This window comes from Cnephaeus nilssonii (genome assembly GCF_951640355.1).
Source record: "Cnephaeus nilssonii genome assembly, chromosome: 4".
NCBI classification, from domain to species: domain Eukaryota; kingdom Metazoa; phylum Chordata; class Mammalia; order Chiroptera; family Vespertilionidae; genus Cnephaeus; species Cnephaeus nilssonii.
The window spans coordinates 80,750,417-80,769,887 of record NC_137075.1 but is presented as its reverse complement, the minus strand read 5'-3'; positions in this window follow the sequence as shown (position 1 = coordinate 80,769,887).

The window sequence follows — 19,471 nt, the reverse complement described above, 5'->3', positions numbered from 1 at the left end:
CCACTGGAGCCCAGACCAAATTAAAATTTAGGGAGCCTTTATTAGCCGGCCGGCCGGCCAGCCAGCCAACCACCGACTGCTCTGCCTTTCTCCACGCAGGGAGACCAGAGAGCAGCAGCGACACTTTGTGTAGGACCGCTTTTAAGCACATTAACCACATCCTGTTCTTGCAGAGCAAGCAACCCAAGACAAAACAGTTTTTCCCAAGCAACGTCAGGATCATGCCATTGACGGCCATGCTATTCACAGGGTCATCCTGTTCTTCAGAAAGCTGACAGTGTTCTTCTATGAAAGAAGGCCTACGTACTGGGAAGGGGCCATGAGACCCTATCTCAAGGCCTGGCCTGGTGTCAGCACTGACAACTCTATCTGGGGCATAGTCCACGGCCTCTCTGGAAGCATGCTCAAAAATTCCCTCTCTAACAATGTGTAAGTGCCATTAGAATTCTTATGGTTGCAAGTGACAGAAACCCAATCCAACTGGCTTAAGCAAAAAGGGATCTACTGGTTCATACAACTGATAAAGTCAGTAGAGCTGACCTCAGGCATGACTTAATGCAGGAGCTTAAAGGGAATCAGTTTCTCTCTTTCCATCTCCTTTCCCTGCTTCCTCATGGTTGACTCCATTCCCAGACAAATTCTCTCCACAGGGTGGCAAAGTGGCTGCAGCAGCACCAGCCTCACACTCACAACTCCAAGACTAGGTAAGGACCCAGCCTCTTCTCTAGGGGACCTGCAAAGTTCTAAGATTCACACACTGCAATCAGGGGAATGAAGCGTGCTGACTAGCCTAGGCTCATCTCATGGTCTACCCAGTAAGTTGGGGATCAGACCATACCTAAAAGATGTGGCCTTAGAATGAGGGAAGGTGAATCTCAAACATTAATGGGGGCTACTAATACGATGGGATGAGCAGATACTAAGAGGAAAAATTAAAAATTTTCCCTGCAGCCTACAACTTACTAATATATGTTCTTGTCAGCGGTGTGGGAACCTGCACACCCCGTCTCCACATTACGCATGCCTGGAGTCTGCTGAGCAAGGCACCCCCTGTCTTGGTTAGTGCATGGAAACACACTCCTTTTTTCTGGGGCTGCACTGCTGACCAAGCCCAGCTCACACATTCAGTCCATGACAACCAGGCCTGCTGGCTGGGAACCCTTCCTTCTCTCTCCTGTAGGTGACTTCGCATGCCTATGCTCCAATCCAGGTAACTCGGGTCCTTTATGGAAAGAACAAGAACTGAGGGCATAGTCTGAGACAAACCCTGCAGACACATGTTCTTTAAAATCTTAAGCTCCACCTTAGTGTTTTTTTTTTCTTTATTTTTTTCCACCTTAGTTTTTAATACAGATTTTGCATTTCATTCTATAGCATTGTACTCACCTGCCAGTGACAATGGAATCTCCAGGAATATGCTTCCTGGCCACACACTCCGCTCTGTTCACCTGAAATGCCACCCTGTGAAGCAGGCAACCTGGCTCCCGAATGGAGTCCAACCTGCAGGAGAGATCCTGCGTGTGGTCTGGGGTATTTAGATATGAGGTGTATATGGGACATACCAGGGAGCCTGTCTAGTGGACAATTGGTGGTTAGGGCATACAGCTCAGGAGAGAGGCGGGGATTGGAGAGACAAATCTGAATACCAGCATGGTGTGATGGTGGAAGTCACGATGGTGGGCGGAATTGCCTGTGGGCGGTGAGGAGGGAAGAGAAAAACCTGCGGGTGAAACGCCGAGTGTAGCCCACACAGCTGAGTGACAGAGGAGGAAATGGGACCAGGTGGGTAGAATCAGGACTATCTCAAAAGTCAGAGAAAGCCTCAAAGACTCCAAGCAAATGGCCAAGAAAGGCAAACCAAGCTTCGGTGCTGGATAACCCGAGGTTTCACAGCGCTGGCCGGTGCTGAGGCTGACAACAACCCGGGGTTTCTGGCCTGCTGGGCACAGGACTCACAGCACTCGGTCACCCCGTCCCATGGAGCTCCAGGCAGCAGGACCACTGGCATCACCTCCAGTCCTCAGGGATGCAGCTGCTGTACCACAGAGGGCCACCTTCGCAGGCACAGGTGGGCAAGCCTCTGAGGGTCCTCTCTGCTGGCTCCACGCCTTTTGTCACTTGCTCCTTGTATGCCCAGATCCAAGGCCCAGAAAGTGGCAGGAGAGATCAAGGTATGTCGCTGTCTGCACCACGATTTGCTAAAGAACTGTGTCTTTAAAGATATCTATCTGTGAATCGCTGGACTGAACAGGTGACCACATGCTTTTTAATTCTTGGATCCTTTCTAGAGGTCACGGTCACCAGGGTGTTTATAATGGGTCTTTTTGCCATCACGGCTTCAAACCTTCCTTACGAACAAGCTTTGAACCTCCGGGAGAAGAGGAGGAACTAACATGGGTTCTGCACCCACAGGGAGCCGGCTGCCTATTAGACACCCCCCACGCCTGCCTCTGCCTCGTTTCCTCTGCAGAATGACCTGCGGGGCAGGTGCTGTCATTACCTCCATTTACAGATGAGGACGCAGGGCTCAAAGGACTAGTGAGCGGAGAGCTACACCAGAGAACTTTCGTTTTTCAGTTTCCAGTAAGGACTCTGGAGTTGACAAAGCTCTCCCACTGGAGTGTTTCCTTTTGAGTCAGAGACTCACACTGAGAATTCGCCCCATTTTACAAATGAGAAAACCGAGACCCTGCGAGCTTCAGTGACTTGTCTGCGGTCGAAGTTGAGGCCCTCTGGAGTTCAGTGTTCTTCGCACGACACTTCTGTCCACTCCTGCTCCCCATTCACTCCGAGAGAAAGCCTGGGGCATACAAACGGGCAACTTGCCCATAACAGACAAATGATTTCCTAAAGCGGAGCCCTCTTTCCTGGAGGGTTCGTTAGGAGATGTTAGAATCTGCCAAGTCCCAGAGCGAAGTCTGTGAAGTCACAAGAGGGCGTTGATATGGGGAAATGACTGCTCTGGGTTTAATGAAGCCCCTGCCTCCTCCCTTCCCCCTTGCCCAGCCTGGACCTCTGCTTCTGAGGGACCCAACGAGGTAGCCATCTTGGCCGCTCACTGTGTCTCCTTACACCTCCAGCTTCATGGACTTGGCTCCTAACAACACCTCTGTCCCCACCCTCACACACCACTCTGTCCCTCATGCACCAGCTAGCCACGCAGCGCCCTGTGGGTCCTGTGTGCTCTGCACTATATTTTCATCTAACTTACCTTTATTACCTGCTTCATGCTCAGATGTCCTGCTTCCCCAGCATGAGAACCAAGGATCTTGTCTTGCTTCTCTCTGGAACTCTGCGTGGGTCCACACTTAGAGGCTTTTCTTAGGATCTAGCAAATCAGATTAATTTTTTTACTATAATAATCATTCCAACTTGTCAGGGGGAGATGCTGGTAATTTCCCCATCGATTTTCTTCACCATGGAAGTCTGCTCACAAACAGGCTGTCACAACATCGTTCCACAGAGAAGCGTCTGGTCCATCACACGTTCTGAGCTGTCTTGCTCCCTTTGCTAAGCATCGGCCAGAGGAGAATAGCAGGCTGTTGGGTACCTTTTGAGTTTACCACTTAGAATAATCTTATCTAATAAAAGAGTAATATGCAAATTGACCATCACTCCAACACACAAGATGGCTGCCCCCATGTGGTCAAAGATGGATGCCCCCATGTGGACACAAGATGGCCACCACAAGATGGCCAGCAGGGGAGGGCAGTTGGGAGGGACCAGGCCTGCAGGGGAGGGCAGTTAGGGGTGACCAGGCCTTCAGGGGAGGGCAGTTAGGGGCAATCAGGCTGGCAGGGGAGCAGTTAGGCATCAATCTGGCTGGCAGGGGAGTGGTTAGGGGGTGATCAGGCTGGCAGGCAGAAGCGATTAGGGACAATCAGCAAGGCAGGCAGGTGAGCAGTTGGGAGCCAGCAGTCCTGGATTGTGAGAGGGATGTCTGACTGCCCGGTAAGATCGGGCCTAAATGGGCAGTCGGACATCCCTCGAGGGGTCCCAGATTGGAGAGGCTGCAGGCTGGGCTGAGGGACAACCCCCTCCCCCCCCCGTGCATGAATTTCATGCACCGGGCCTCTAGTCTATACTAATAAAAGGGCAATATGCAAATTGGTCATGATGCCCTTACAGTAACAACCGAAGAGCAGACTATGTGGGGTGACAAGGCTGGCAGGGGGGTTAGCGAGGGATGACCCAACAACTGACCAGCAGGCTGCATGGGGAACCAGGCTGGCAGTGGGGTTAGCGAGGGACGACCCAACGACTGACCAGCAGGCTGTGTGGGGAACCAAGCCAGCAGCGAGGGTTAGCGAGGGACAACCCAATGACTGACCAGCAGGCTGTGTGAGGCGACCAGGCTGGTGGGGGGGCAGTTGGGGGCGACCAGGCCAGCAGAGGAGAGCAGTTGGGGATGACCGGGCTGGTGGGGGGACAGTTAGGGGTGATCAGGCTGGCAGGCAGAGGTGGTTAGGGGTGATCAGGCTGGTGGGGGGGGGGCAGTTAGGGGCACTCAGGCAGGCAGGCAGGTGAGCAGTTAGGAGCCAGCATTCCCGGATTGTGATAGGGATGTCCGACTGCTGGTTTCAGCCCAATCCCCTGAGGGGTTCTGGACTGGAGAGGGTACAGGCTGGGCTGAGGGGCTCCCTCCCCCTCTCCCCCGACCCCTGTGCAAGAATTTCATGCACCAGGCCTCTAGTAACAATTGTAATAATAATACCAAGTATTTATATCACAACTTTCCATTTTTCAAAATAGCTATTGGAGTTCAGAGCTGGAAAGGGCCTAGAGATAGAGCCAACTCTTTCATATACAAATGAAAAAACAGAGAAAGCTCAGAGCACCTAGTATCCTGAGTGACCCTCACAACACTCCTCCTGGGTGGTCCAGCTCCCATTTCACAGATGAAATTGACACAGGAAGTGCCTCGGCCAATTAACAGCAGAGCTGGGCCTAGACTTCCAGTTTCCCAATCCCCCTGGCCTGGTGCTCTTTCCCCTCAGGGTTTCTCCCTTGAACAAGCGACCATTGAAAGAGGTACCTAAGGAACGGGGTCATCTGTGACACTGGATCTGACCTTGGCCTGTCCCAGTGTGGGCCCTGCTTCCTAAGGCCCCCCTGCTCCCGGGTCATCTCTGCGCCCACGCCTGGCCCTTTCCCTTCCAGTCTGCCTTCAGTCAAAGTGTGAAAACCCCAAAGACCCTAATCATTTGTTAGAGAAAACTTGGAGCCGAGAGTTTCCTGTCACTTTAATGACAAGTACAGTTCCGCGGCTTTCCATCGCAGCAACCTCCATAAATCGGACGGCGTTTGAGCCGGGAGGGGAATCCTCATGCAGCCAGGTGTGGCCCGCTCAGCTGAAGCAGCTGATGAGAACCAGGGACTAATCAGGAAGTGGACCAGCTAAGCTCTAGGGACAGCGCCCAACCCACAAGACAGTGAGGGCGCCCCTGGTGGAAAGCTACAAGGCGCTTGCGGTCCTTGGGGCACCCAGGGAGAGCCAGTGAGAGGGACAAAAGAGGTGGGAGACTTCCCGGACAGCTCCCCGGCCTCTCCTTAGGCAAGTCGGTGTTGACAGCTGCTTCCCAAGGTCATGCACAGCTGACGGGCCCAGCTGATTCCACAGCAAGTGTTTCTCCTGGGCTCCCACTCGCCATGGAGGAGTCAAGACAATCTGTGATCCAGGTTTCCAGCTCGAGGAATTACATCTTGTTGGAAATTCAACAGATAAAATTCTGCTATCGTTTTTTGCCTGCCTGGCATGCTGTCCCCGCCCTCCCCCCCCGCCCCCACCACACACACACCTTTTTTTTTTTTTTTTTTAGTAACAAAACCTTGATTTTCCTTAAGGGTCTCTCACTCCCCCACCCACCTTCAGCCCATGTGGTTCACCTCCCACCTGGTAGCTTGCCAGCCTAGAGCCCCTGAGAAGCACTGGCTGAGTCCTTGGCGACCCAGATAAGCAATCTTCCTCTTGGAAGCCTTTCTTGACCCTGGAAAGCAGTTTCCCACTTTCTCCTGCGACATCGGAACCTGCGTCCATCACACTGCACCGTGTGTGTGTGTGTGTGTGTGTGTGTGTGTGTGTGTGTGTGTGTCTGTCTGTCTTCCCTTCCACACTCTGGGCGTGAAGAGCTGGAGCTGTCTTTTAATTGTATTCATACCAGCAGTTTCTAGCACCGCGCCTGGCACACGATCGGTGCTCAATAAACATCGATGGGAGAATGAAGGATAAGACTCGCTCATAAACTACAGATAATCATGTAAGTACCACCTGGTAGACCAGACCCTCTAGTCTGGTGGACATTTTATCAGCCTCCAGTGCTACCAACCATGACCCGCCAAGGTTTTATTGCATTTATTAGTGAGGCAAGATAAACCCCATCTGACAGATCCTCCTCCTCCTATATCAGACAGACAGCGAAGATTAAACAATCAGCCCTGGCATACACCCGCAGTAATCCCGGGGCCAGGCTGCATCTGGCACCCAGGGGCTGAGCGGGAGAGCTGCACCCCAGGACTGGAATAGTCCTCAAGGTCTCGCCCTGGGCCGGGGCTGGGCCAGGGAAGGGAGCCTGTGGAGGAGGCGGGCTGCCCTAAGTGTTCTTGGTACAGTATCTGGTTTCGAAAAACAAGATCCTTGCCTGAGGCAACAGAGGTCCACCAGGCTCCGAAGGCTGATGCTCAAAAACAAGATACTCTGCGATAAGAAAGAGTTACACCATAAAAGAGATTCTGAGCAATTGAGGGTACGTCTCCCCTTGTAAAAAGCATGAACTCAATCAATACACATTCTTCCTCCGGCTCCGCAGCCCAGGACAACCTGGCCTCAATGGGAGCGTTTCACCTTTGGCAGGAAGGGGGTGAACTCAGCCTTGTCCTCAAGATAAGCAACTTCCAACGGAGAGGCCATTTCTCTTCCCTTTCCTCCCCCCTCCCCCAACTTAGGAGAACGAGTGCGTTTGCTGCCTCCCCAAGTTAGGATCCAGAGGAAGCTGAAGTAAGAGCTATTTCTTCATGGAGGTTTGATATTCCTCTAAATCTACTTTTTTTGTGGCCCCAAGCCAAAGCCAGTTATCTGGTGATGGAAAGACATTGTTTCAGGGTGATATGATTTGTATCTGGTAAGTCATGCACCCTGCGGATTATCGTCATATTCCTGTCCTTTGGCTGTTTCCAAAATGACAGTCTATTGATCCAGTCATCGCCGCCCAGGTTTTGAAGTTCATGGGAAAGGACGTCTCCCTGGTGTTGTTCATTCGCGCTGTTCCTCGCGCTGCAGCTTAGAAGAGCTGCCTTTCCTGCTGTGTGCTTCCCCTGCCCCTCCAAACGAGGACAAATCACCCAGGTCCTTCTGATGCCTACCAGGCGCAGGTCCGGGCACTTGCTGAGCTGGCTCCCAGGGTTTGCTGAGCTGAGTGGAGTTGAGTGTAACTGTCGCTTCCAACCTCTGTTGAGACTCTGCCCTTTAAGTCAAGAAGAGACAGCATCACGGGTCCTCTCTGGGAAGGCAGCAGGTATAGCAGGACACGGCGTTACGGAGGCCTCCTCTGTTTTGCTGGAGCCCTACAACCATCAGCGAGGCCGGGAGAGGGTGGCTGCCTCGGCATTTTACTTGGGCGGGAACTGGGTTTTCCTGAGGGACTCCGGAGCCACAGAGCTGGGCTTTGGCCCTGGTGTGCTGGCGCCAGGCACAGAGCTCTTTACTCTCTGCCTTATCCCGAGTCCGCCTCAGTATCACCCCTCTGCAAGCAGCATTGCTTTAACAGCACACCGCCCTGCCGTTCGGGTGCTGGGGGACCTGGAGCAAGGTTTATCTTTCCCAGCCTCAGTTTCTTCACCGGCTGACTGAGGCTCAAAGGCCCCAGTGAGCATTCCCCAGGGCTGCTGCACAAGCAAAGGAAATGATGCAGCTGAAGATTCTCAGACAGCTGTTGTCCCTTCCTAGTGACAAAGTGCTTAATGCGAGCGATGGGAGCTCTTCCTGCTGTGACCAGCAAATTGCCTCCCGGGCACCGCGGCCGGTCAATAGTAGTAACAGCCATCATTTTTTGAGCTCTCACTGTGTGCCAAGATGCCACACTAAGTGCTTCTTAAAGCCCTTCTACCATTGGAGGTAGGTACTGGGGTGGATCAAATTGTTGTTCAAACCATTTCTGCCCTTCCCTGGAGGATCATGCTCTCCTCTCCCATTCACTTGGAGAGTCACACCTCTCTCTCTCTCTCTCTCTCTCTCTCTCTCTCTCTCTCTCTCTCTCTCTCTCCCCCTTCCTCCCTTTGTTTCCCCATCTTCTGCCACTGAAATGGCAAGGCCTAGACAGGGGCTGCATCTAGGTCTGGGCCACATTGAACCTGACCTGGATCAGCAGAGCTGAAACCAATCCACAGTGAACATGGAACGTGAAAAAGAAATAAACTTCGGTGGGTCAACACAGCGTAATTTGGTTTAAATGGACATGATAATAGGAGACATGGAGGCGCAGATCAGATCGGGCAACGGCCCGAGATGGCACTGCCAGCAGGTGGAGCGTCCCTCTAACCGCAGGCCCCCTGCAGCTCATTTCCTCTCCCCTGCTCTCAGCTCAGCACCAGGTCCTCTGGGCAAAGGCAGCCTCTCCCTTGTCCCGTCACCAGCTTCTCTGCAGCAGGGCACCGGGAGCCACTTTCTCCTTCTTCAGACACTCCTGTGGGGACTTCCAGGACCCGCACCCCTCCCTGCCCGCTCCTCAGCACCCCCTTCATCCCCCAGACAGCCTGACTCCGTAGTTACAGCACAGGCTTGAGAGTCAGACAGAATCCAAAGGTCCAGTCCTGGCCCAGCTCTGTGGCCATAGGCACGTCACTCATCCACTCTGAGCGCGTTTTTGAAAGGGAGACTAGGATAAATGCCTCCCTCACAGGCTGCTGGGAGCATCATTAACCCAGCGGGCATGCATGAGGGGGACATGCCGGCCATGCGGCCACTCGTGCCCTCACCTGAGCATCTTTCCTACCTCACTTGACCCTGCCCTTCTCCCTCTCTGGTCAGCTCATCCATCAAATTAAACTAAAAGATCCAGAAAAAAATTAGTTAGATCCATTAGCAATTGCTCATCCTTCCAACCCATCCATAATCTCATCTCACCTCGCCACCCCTCAGCTTCCAGCCTGGTGCGGCTCAGTCCTCGCATCTGGAGCACCGCGGTGGCCTCCTAACTGCTCTCCCTGGTCCCACACGGCGTCTGCAGCTCGCCTGTCACCATGCAAGTCCCACCACGTCCCTCCTCCACTCCCCACCTCCCGAAGGCTGTGTCTCATGGCTCATATGCCTCTAGGCTTTGGGTAAACTGGCCCCACGGCCCCTCTCAGAGCTCAGCTCCTCTGACGCTCCCCCCACCCACTCACACCAGCCACACTCGTCCCCATGCTCTTCTGTGAGCGCCTCAGGCCATGCCCATGTCAGGTCTTTCCCCACATTCTCCCCTCCGCCTCAGACATGACATCCGCATGGACCACTCGCTCACTCACCTTCGCGTCTCTGCTCTGATGTTGCCGGACCAGATAGAGGCCTTCCCAGACTGCAGTTACAAACACAGCACTCCGCCCGCCTCCCAGAGTCACTTTCCAGACCTGCACTTACCTCACTCTTCTTCACAGCAGCATTGCACCCAGAACAGTGTATTTGCTCACTCTGTCTCCCCTGCTAGAAGGGACGAAACTGCTTTGATAGCTGCTGTAACCCCGGTGCCTAAAATCACTGACACGTGGTGGGTATTCAATACATTTTATTGGATGAATGATTGCATGGATAATACTGGATTCTTGAACTGAAAAGCAACAGTAAGGCCACAGAGAAGCAAGGAAGGCATCCAACAGTCAGCAGAGAGCAGCAGGAAAATGGAACAGACACAGAGAGGAAGGCAGACATTAGATACCTTTTGTCCCAAGAAAGATGGATAAAGGGGCTGCCATGCCTGACTTCTACGGTCATGTTCCAGGGGCTCCAGCTGTTTCATGCCCTGGGCTATAATAACACTACAGACTGTGCACACACACACCACACATGCACACATGCCACATCACACACACACCCATCCATATGCATACACACCATACACACACATAGACACATACACACCCCCACCACACCATGCAGGCACATGTACCACACACCACACAGCACACTTGACTGGAATGCCCGTGAGTGAGTTTCTGAGTCTTGCTGCCTAATGATCCGCACAGCGGCAGTGCGTGAACAGCCCACACAGAACCAGGCACACACTCGTGTTCACTGGTGTGAGCTCCTTTCTCCCATGGAAGCTCCAGCTCTGAGCAGTCCCCAAGGTGAGCACTTGCCCAGTGTTCACGTCCGTGTAGTCTTTTTCCTTAGAGTCATCGCCTCCTCCCCTCACCCCCCAACTTCCCCCTGCCCCCCCTCCTCCGTCGCCTGCCTTCCCACTTTGTTGCATTTCCAGTCCCTCCATCTGTCCTCTCCACTTGCTTTGTGCTCTGCTGTTCCCCCTGCAAAACCGACGCCCCTCCCAACTGCCCCGTCTGGCAAGAGCGCCTTTGACTTGCAGGCATTCTGGTCAGAGACCCAGAACTCATCTTGAGCAGCCATGTCCATCACGCCCGCATCTGTCCACGCAGCCTGCTAATTCCTCGCAAACACTTCCTGGCGTAACCTCTCTCTTCCATTGCCACGGCTTCATCAGGAATCCCTCACGGAGTCCAGAACAAGTCGGGTCCCCTTTATGCTCTAAGAGCCCCTGAGCTTTTCATTCGCAGCATGGGCATGCTTTGTAACCGCCTGCCTGTGAGGACGTTGCATACTGTCTCTCTCCCCCGCTAGACTAGACACTCCACAAGGACAGTTCTCAGTAAACGCTGTTGGATGGACAAATGGAGCTATTGGAGCTATTTTTCCCTTTGTTTCTTTGTCCTCATCCCCAGTGATTATGTCAGTTTCCTGAAGGACAGAGCTGTGTTTATTACTGCTTGTATCGCCCCCAGCCCCAGTGCTTAGCACGAAACCGAGAGCGTACTAGGTGCTCGGCAAATAAGGGCGTATATTACTGTGTCCCTGTCAATCAGGCAGATGTTGAGTTTGTTGGGGAAAAGCAAGATCCCACTCCCAAGTGACCAGTCCCGTAACCAGGCCTTGCCGGCACCAGAACCCGATAACCTGGATGTCGGTGTTGCCCAGCGGCCCACCAGGCTGGCGGAGTTTCCTTCCTTTGCCTCCTGATACGGCAGTAATTGGAAACAGCCGTCGCCACCACATTGCGTTCCCCAGAGCGCCCTGCAGGATGCGCGGAACGCGTGTAGCTGCCAGCCCCCCTGCTGGGAAGAGAATAGAGGCGTCATTTGCTGAACATGGCCGGGGTGACGGTGACGGCGAAGGGGATGAGACGCTGCATAGCAAATAGCTGCCCCATCTTCCCCAAAGCCCTAAATAATTTCTCCACTTGAAAAAAAAAATAAAAGAGAGAGAGAGAGAAATGCACAATTAATTTTTCATGGAGATCATCCCACTTAGAAGCTTAGGGAAGGGCTGCGCATACTAAGAGCCTGGCTTGGGAGGCCACGGGGTCACGGCTTAGACAAAGCCGCCGAGAGGGAAGCAAAGCAGGAAACCGGTGGCATTTCCGTGGCTCCTGTGCACCTGGGGCGGCAGGACGGAGGCTGCCTGCGTGCTCTCTTATCTCTACGTCCTGCTCTGGGCTCTGACGTGTCGCTTTCACTGCCGTATTTGCCACAACAACCCGGGGGACCGACTTCTCCTTCTCTACAGGAGGAAATTGAGGCTCAGGGAAGCCGGTCGCCTCGGCCAAGGTCACCCAGCCGGTGGGAGGCCGAGCAGGACTCCAAGGCCAGCAGGGCTCCCCGCGCGCAGGCCCGCCCGAGGCCCTACAGGTATCGGGGAGGCGCTGGGTGACCATCTGTCTAGACAGTATGGCAGGCTGGCCTTCACTCCAGCGCGTTGCCCATCCAGGTTTCTCTGCGCATGTTAACCGTTTACACTCTCTGCCTTAGCCCCAAAGTGAAGAGCAGGCAGGAGCCCGGCGAAGGCGGCTGACTCTCCGCCTGGCCCTCCGAATAGGGGTCCCTCCAACATGACACCCATTGCTGCTGGGGAGTCTGTTTCCACAGAGAAGAAGGTAAAAACATCAGCTTGGAGACACCCACCCCCGCCTTCCATTTCCTCTGCCACCTCCCTAGCTGTGTGACCCGGGCAAATGGCTTAACCTCTCTGGTTTTAGTCCCCAGGGCTGCTGGAAGAAAGTACTGCAAACTGGGCGCCTTAAAATGACAGAAATGAATCCTCTTATAGTTCTGGAGGCTGGAAGTCTGAAATCAGGGTGTCACCAAGGGTTGGTTCCTTCAGCGGGCTCTGAGGGAGAATGGGGTCCAGGCCACTCTGCGAGCTCCTGGTGGCTGCTGGCCTTCCTCGGGGTGCACGACTTGAGGAGGCATCACTCCAATCTCTGCCGCATCTCCACGTGGCATCCTCCCTGCGTGTCCTTCTCTTCCTATAAGGACAGCAGTCCTACTGGATTAGGGGCTGCCTTCTCTAGTGTGACTAACGAACACAACCACCCTATTTTTTAAAGAATTTTTTTTTATAATTTTTATTTATTTCAAAGAGGATGTGTGTGTGAGAGAGAGATAGAAACATCAATGATGATAGAGAACCATTGATCGGCTGCCTCCTGCACATCCCCTACTGGGGATACAGCCCCAACCTGGGCACGTGCCCTGACCCCCTGGTCCATAGGTGGATGCTCAACCACCCAGCTCACCGGCCCGGCTGCAACCGCCCTATTTCCACATGAGGTCGTTCTGAGGTGCTGGGGTTAGGATCTCAACGCACCTTTTGGGAGGACACAATTCAACCCCCTGCCTCTGTTCCTCCTAAAGGAAGAAAGTAACAGCACACACTTCGCAGGGTGTTTGTGAGGATGGCTGAGTTAGCACTTGGCGGGGACTCAGAGGAGAGCCTAGTATGCAGTAAGAGCACCACACGTGTTACTTGTGATTAATGATGTTGTCATTATCACTCTGGGGGGATGGAAGTGTCCCTTTTTCTCTGAGACTCCAGCTCAATAGACTGTATCCTATATAATAAAAGGGTAATATGCAAATTTTCCCCTCGACCTGGAGTTCTATGCGAGTTCGACCAGGGGGCAGGGTGGCCTGCCAACTGCCCGGGGCCCCTCCCCCTGGCCAGCCCTGCCCGATCGGCCAATCAGGGCAGGACAGCCGGACCCCACCCATGCATGAATTCGTGCACTGGGCCCCTAGTTTTCATATAGAAACTAGCTCTATTCCCACAACTAGAAGTTTAAATATTCATTAGCTCGGGTCCTTAGTGGCATATGAAGGAAATCTCCTCCAGCCAGTATTGCAGAGAGGGGAGAGGCCGGGAAAGGGGGGAGCAAGAATTCCCCAAACAAAAGCAAGAATTCCAGGAGGGCTGGAAAACCAAGGTCTGGGGGCTGTAGGGAATTCGGAAGCCCAGCTTTCTAACGTTTCTCTCTGCATACCTTCTCTGCTCCTTCACCTACCTGGGTACAGACCCTTCTTCCCTGCGTGATTTGGGGTGACTTACTGAACCTCTCCGTGCCTCAGTTTCCTCATCTGAAACAGGGATGAGAATAGGGTAAAATGAGTTAATAACATGTAAAGCGTGTAGCATGGCACAGAAGAGCACTTAGCGTGTGTTAGCTGTTATTGTTCTCTCTGCTCGGCTTTTCCTGCTGTTCTGTCTACAAGGAGGAAAACAGCTGCCGACCACCCCAGAGGTTTTCCCAGTCCTCCCTTCATGAGAGCAATCCAGGCTGCGACCGAATATCCTCTTGGCACAACACCTAGTTGCTGAAGGCCAGCCTGGGTGGGGGCCTGCCCTTGTGGTGTGTGGCAGCCTGATCCATGTCCAAGACCATCCCCACCCTTTTCCAAACGCCTCCTGATGGAGAGGCCCCAAAAGTGCCAATTGTAAGTTTGCTGCCCAGACTTTCAGGGTCAGATCCCATCCACACCACCTTCCCTGGTTTCGCACAGCACCTCGATTAAGACCCATGTTGTCACTAGTTTAGAAGGCCCTCCCAGATCTAGCCCCTGCCTGCTTCTCAGACCTTTCCCAGGCTCCGCTGGCCTTGCCAGGCATGTTGGCCTTCTTTCTGTTCCTTAAGCACAGCAGGCTGTGGCCTCCCCAGGACCTTTGCATGTGCCAGTCCTGCTGCCTAGAATATCTTTCCCCAAGATTTCCACATGACCATCTTTTCTCACTATTCAGATCCCTGCTCAAATGCCACTCACCTTCCCAGAGAGACCTGCCCTGACCTCTTTATCTAACAGCAGCTCCTATCACCACCCCCAGTCACCCTCTCTTCATCACCTGATTGTCATTGCTTCAGAGCAGTGATCGCTGTCTGGTTCTATCTTGTCTGCTCGTGAGCTTGCTTACTTATTTTCAATCTACTCTCCACAGAACATAAGCCTTATGGGAGTAAAGACATTATTTGTCTATTTCTCTCTGATGTCCTCCACACCCACAGCAGAGTCTATATATCCTATATACTCACAACGATTGGGGGAATGAACAGATCTATGAATGAATGAACTCTGATCCTGGCATCACGTGAGTGGTGGTCAGAAGTTTCTCTTTGCTTTGGATCGTGCCATTAGTGATCCTTCCTAACCTTGCACCACCCACTCCAGGGTGCCAACAACACACGATCAGGCCCTGCTGCACCATTAGCTTCTCAGACCCCCATATTTAGCAAGACTTATATCTTTTGGAAATTTTGTACCAGCTTTTAATTTTCCCGTTGCCCTAGTTTTACTTTTTTTTACTCAATTGCCCGTAGTATAGTTCTTCAGTTACTATCTTAAATATCACTAATAGCATTTATCAAAATCAAGCAAGGCTCTTCCCCCCTTTAGTGCTGAGCAATCAGAGAAATATTCCAATCCTCCAGTTTATTATGTAATTTTATCATCACCCAAGGATGCAAGATGATTTATTTGTTTACATGGGTTCAGATTGTTCAAATATGCCTTTATCTGCTCTGGAGTAGCCATTCTTCTTCTATTGCCTTAATTGTATCTTATTAGACATCTTGGTTTTGTTTTATGTTGTGTGGCCTCGGGATATACTGATGTGTTTAAACAACCTCACACACAGTTGGATATATTGCAAGTCATTTATTTAGACTCATTGTAACTTGTCTAGGAGCTAAGAAACCATCGTGGATCACTCTCTTACAAAGAAACACTAAGCCAAGGGCCGTTCTCCTGCATCCTGACGGGCAAACAGCCAGGCTCCGGGGAGGGTGTTTACATCTCCCTCCCATGCTCTGCCCATCCTAGCTCCTTTCAAGAGAAAGAGAAGAGCCCTAACCGGTTTGGCTCAGTGGATAGAGCGTCGGCCTTCGGACTCAAGGGTCCCAGGTTTGATTCCCGTCAAGGGCATGTACCTTGGTTACAGGCACATCCCCAGTAGGGCATGTGCAAGAGGCAGCTGATCGATGTTTCTCTCTCATCAATGTTTCTAACTCTCTATCCCTCTCCCTTCCTCTCTGTAAAAAATCAATAAAATATACTAAGAAAAACACACACACATACACACACACACAAAGAGAGAGAGAGAGAGAGAGAGAGAGAGAGAGAGAGAAGAGAAAGTAGAAATCGCCTCAACTTGCAAAGAGGTCCCAGGCAGCACAGGGCCAGTGTCCCGGCACCACCACAAAGCGTTGACAAAGCTTCTCAGTGCAGACGCTAACTGGTCTCTGGTCCTCAGACCAGAAAGCGGCCTAAGGAATCACACAGCCCTGGTCTCACTCCAGCCCTCTTTCCTTAGCTGCTTTTTGGAGTTTGATTCTTGTGGGTTTGGTTGTTGAACGTTTCCTCTCTGTGTCCCACGAGTTACTGAGCAATCCACCCGCAAGCTCAGAGCACTGAGCAGGGGTTGGGTTTCTGTTAGAAAGGAACAGCCGCCCCCCAGGGTCGTGGAGGTCTCGGTGGTACCCTCCCTCAGGAGGAACTGTCTGTCCCTGTGACCTCCCCCTCAGCCCTGCACCTCGCGTGGCTGCGGGCGATGGCTAACAGGGTCTTAGTCTAGAGCCCCCGATGGCTGAGGCCTATCAGGATGGAGTCACTTCCCTGAGGTATATCCAGAAGCGGATGCTCGGGCAGCCACCTGTTCCAGTAGAAAAGACCCAAGGCAGCTTAGTTTGACCTGCAATTAAGTCCCTTCTTTAATGAATTGCTCAGGGGACTTTCCCAGCTTTCCTCTGGTTTTATGGTTTTCTTCAGTTTCCTTTCCCTGCATTGTTCTCTCCCCTCCTCCCCCCACCCCGCGCCCTCCCGTCTAGAGCTGGAGAAATCGCTTCTTCCCCTGCTGAACCTCCTGGTTTATGGTCACTGGCACAGACGCTTCCCTGTGGCTCCTGAGCTTCCCAATCATTTCCTTCCTAATAGGAAGCAGCAGGCTCGGAGGGATTGCATTGTCTTATTTCCAAGTCATAAAATTCTCTTCCTTCCTCGGGGATGCTGCCTGGGTCTCCCCGCGGATAACTGCAGTTAAACCCCTGCACGTGTCCTGCTGGTAGACTCTGTGTTTACGGTGACCTGTGGCCCAGCGGCCAGGCCGTCACCGGTTGGCTCTGTGAAATTTTCCAGAACACTTAAAACACCCAGCTCTCGCTGCACACCAATGAGCTGTGGATTAACATGACTCCTGATACTGTAGTCGATAAAGGCCACGAAAGCCACGGAGGTCCGTGTGGCTGACCCGGGGCCCCTTCGTAGAGCAGTCGGGCAGCCCCTTTGCTGGACGCAGGAAACAGCAAATTTTATTCTCTCCGTCCTCGAGCCACTCGGAGTGTCTCTCTATCCTTGCTCCTTTTGCTCTAGTCCCTCCACCCCCACCCACCCCAATCCCCCCAGAATACAGAGAATGGAAAGCATAACCTTCCATTGTGTCGGACGCTAAAGAAAACACCTAGCTATGGATGCAGTGGGTTTTCCGCTTGAAGAGTGTCCTTCCTCCTGGAATGCAAAGCCTTTTACAAAACTGCCATTTCCTCACATAGCAGAGGAGACTGGTTTATTAAAAAGGGGGGGAAAGCTAGACACAGATAGAAGATAAGGTGGCCCAAGGTCCTATTTGGGGGTCAGAGATGGAATAAGAAGTGGTCGCTGGACTTTTCCAGAAGGTGCTGTGTGGCCCAGCTTCCCTGGCGGTGCTCTGAGCACTGGCTCCGGGCAGGCGGTGGCCGGGAGCCCTCCAAGAGGGCTGGCCTCGGACCCTTCTCTGCTTTGTATCTTCTCAGGGCTCTAGGGCCCGGCAAATACAAAGCACCTTTCCCAGGCCCGGGCTACCCTGTCAGAGTCCACGCATTAGTCGGAGACTCCTGTGTGTTGAACAAACTGCCAAGGCACCGCCCAAGCTTGGCTCCCAACGCTGAAATCATAATTACGCCGGCACAGGTTCCATAGGGGACCCAGCTAAGACGTTTGACATTTACGGAGAGGAATAGCGTGACTGCTTATGTAAATGATATCACAGGATGCGAAGGAATTTAATTATTTTTCGGTTGCTTTGGCAGCAACACACAATGACTTTTAACGAAATATTTAACAAGGATTTGTTTTTCACGTTGCGTCCTTTGAGATTTTTTTTTTTTTTCTGGAGTAGATATCCATTTGCAAACAGTTAAAAGACAATGTATGGAAATACAACCTAATGTTCATAACGAAAGCTGAGAAAAACGTTGGTTTTAAAAACTGCCTTTTTAGCGTGGGTAAGCTACGTGTCGTGGTGTGTGCAAAGCAGCTCCCGTGCTCGTCCTGTTGAAACTTTCATCCCAGCAGGGGAGTGAATGGCGTGGGGCGAAGGCAGGCAGGGCAGAGGTGCCCAGCCAGACTCGGGAGTCAGTCTCCTGGGGTCAAATCCCAATTCTGCCACTGGGGCCCTGGCAGTAATGGGGCCTCCCTGAGCCCCAGTTTTGTCTCGTGTGAAATAACAATCACCATCTTCTGCCCTGTAGCACAGAGGCCTACGTGAATTCATTTAGCTCCACGCCGGCCACATAAGCGCTAGAGAAACAGTAATGATTATTATGAAGAGGAATGTGGCAAATTTCAAGTATGCGCATGCAAACTAGGACGGGGGTGCAGTGGAGGAGGGAGGACCTGCAGGCAGAGCTATTCGGGGCCACGGCAGTGAGAGGAGAGAATATTGTATCTATGAAATGTGGACGGTGCAAGAGACAGACGGGTGTTGACTTAGAAGAAAGTGCCATTCAGTAGAGTTCAAGAGACAGGCTGCCAAATTCTTTGAAGGCCATAACTATAAGGCCTCTGAGAGGCCTGTGTGAAGGTGAGAGGGAGAAAGAAAATGTGAGTAGCAGCCCAGACCACGCCAGCCCTTCGCTGGTGCCTCGTATTTGTGGGGCATCTTGGCTAAAGCAAAGCTTTATGGGGACAGATTCGTTTCGGGCTAAGGCCGCTCTGTCCTCTGGAGCTCAGCCTGGGAGCCTGCTACCTGCACCAGGTCACCCTGTCTGCAAGGCCTCATGTCAGAGGAGTTTCTGGGGCGGGACAGCATCTACTGCCCCCTGGTCTGTAAGGGAGGCCGGCCATGCACTGTGGACAAACTGGGGTGCTTGAAGAAGGTTCAGAGGTGCCCTAGCTGGGTGGTTTGGGTTGCAGGTTCGATCCCCAGCTGGGGTGCGTACAGGAGGCAACTGATTGATGTTTCTCTCTCACATGGCTATTTCTTTCTCACCTTCTCTCTCTAAAAATCAGTAAAAACATATCCTCAAGTGAGGATTTTTTAAAAACATATGTTTATTGATTTCAGAGAGGGAGTGAGAGGGAGGGAGAGATAGAAACATCAATGATGAGAGAGAATCATTGATCGGCTGCCTCCTGCACACCCCACACTGGGGATTGAGCCCATAATCTGGGCCTGTGCCATTACTGAGAATCGAACTATGACCTCCTGGTTCATAGGTCAATGCTCAACCACTGAGCTACGCCAGCTGGGCCTCAAGTGAGGGTTTAAAAAAAAAAGGTTCACAGCTCACTGGTTTAAACAGGTCATGGAATAATTGTTTTCTTTGAGAAACTGCTAAGAATATAAATTTTCTTTTGTCCTTGTGTTTAGGATTCCGAAAGTTAAATTTTAATCTTCTGTTACCACTATGTTAACCCTCGTGGTTAGAATGTTTGCTTTTTTCTTTCCTTGGTCCTGATTTTCTATTTTATTGGTCCCGTCTTTTAAGCCCTTGATTGTAAGCTGCCTGGAATTCCTGTTGGAAGAGGTGAGATCTAAACCATAAAATAAAAATAAAGAGAAGACACTCTATAAAAGTTTGCTGAAGTTATTGAAGTGTCTAATGTTTCCACATAAAGCGGACTGCTTCTGAAAAGCAAGTAACCACAAGAGAGAGCAATAACCAAAAAGCGTTCTTCTTATTTTCTTGTT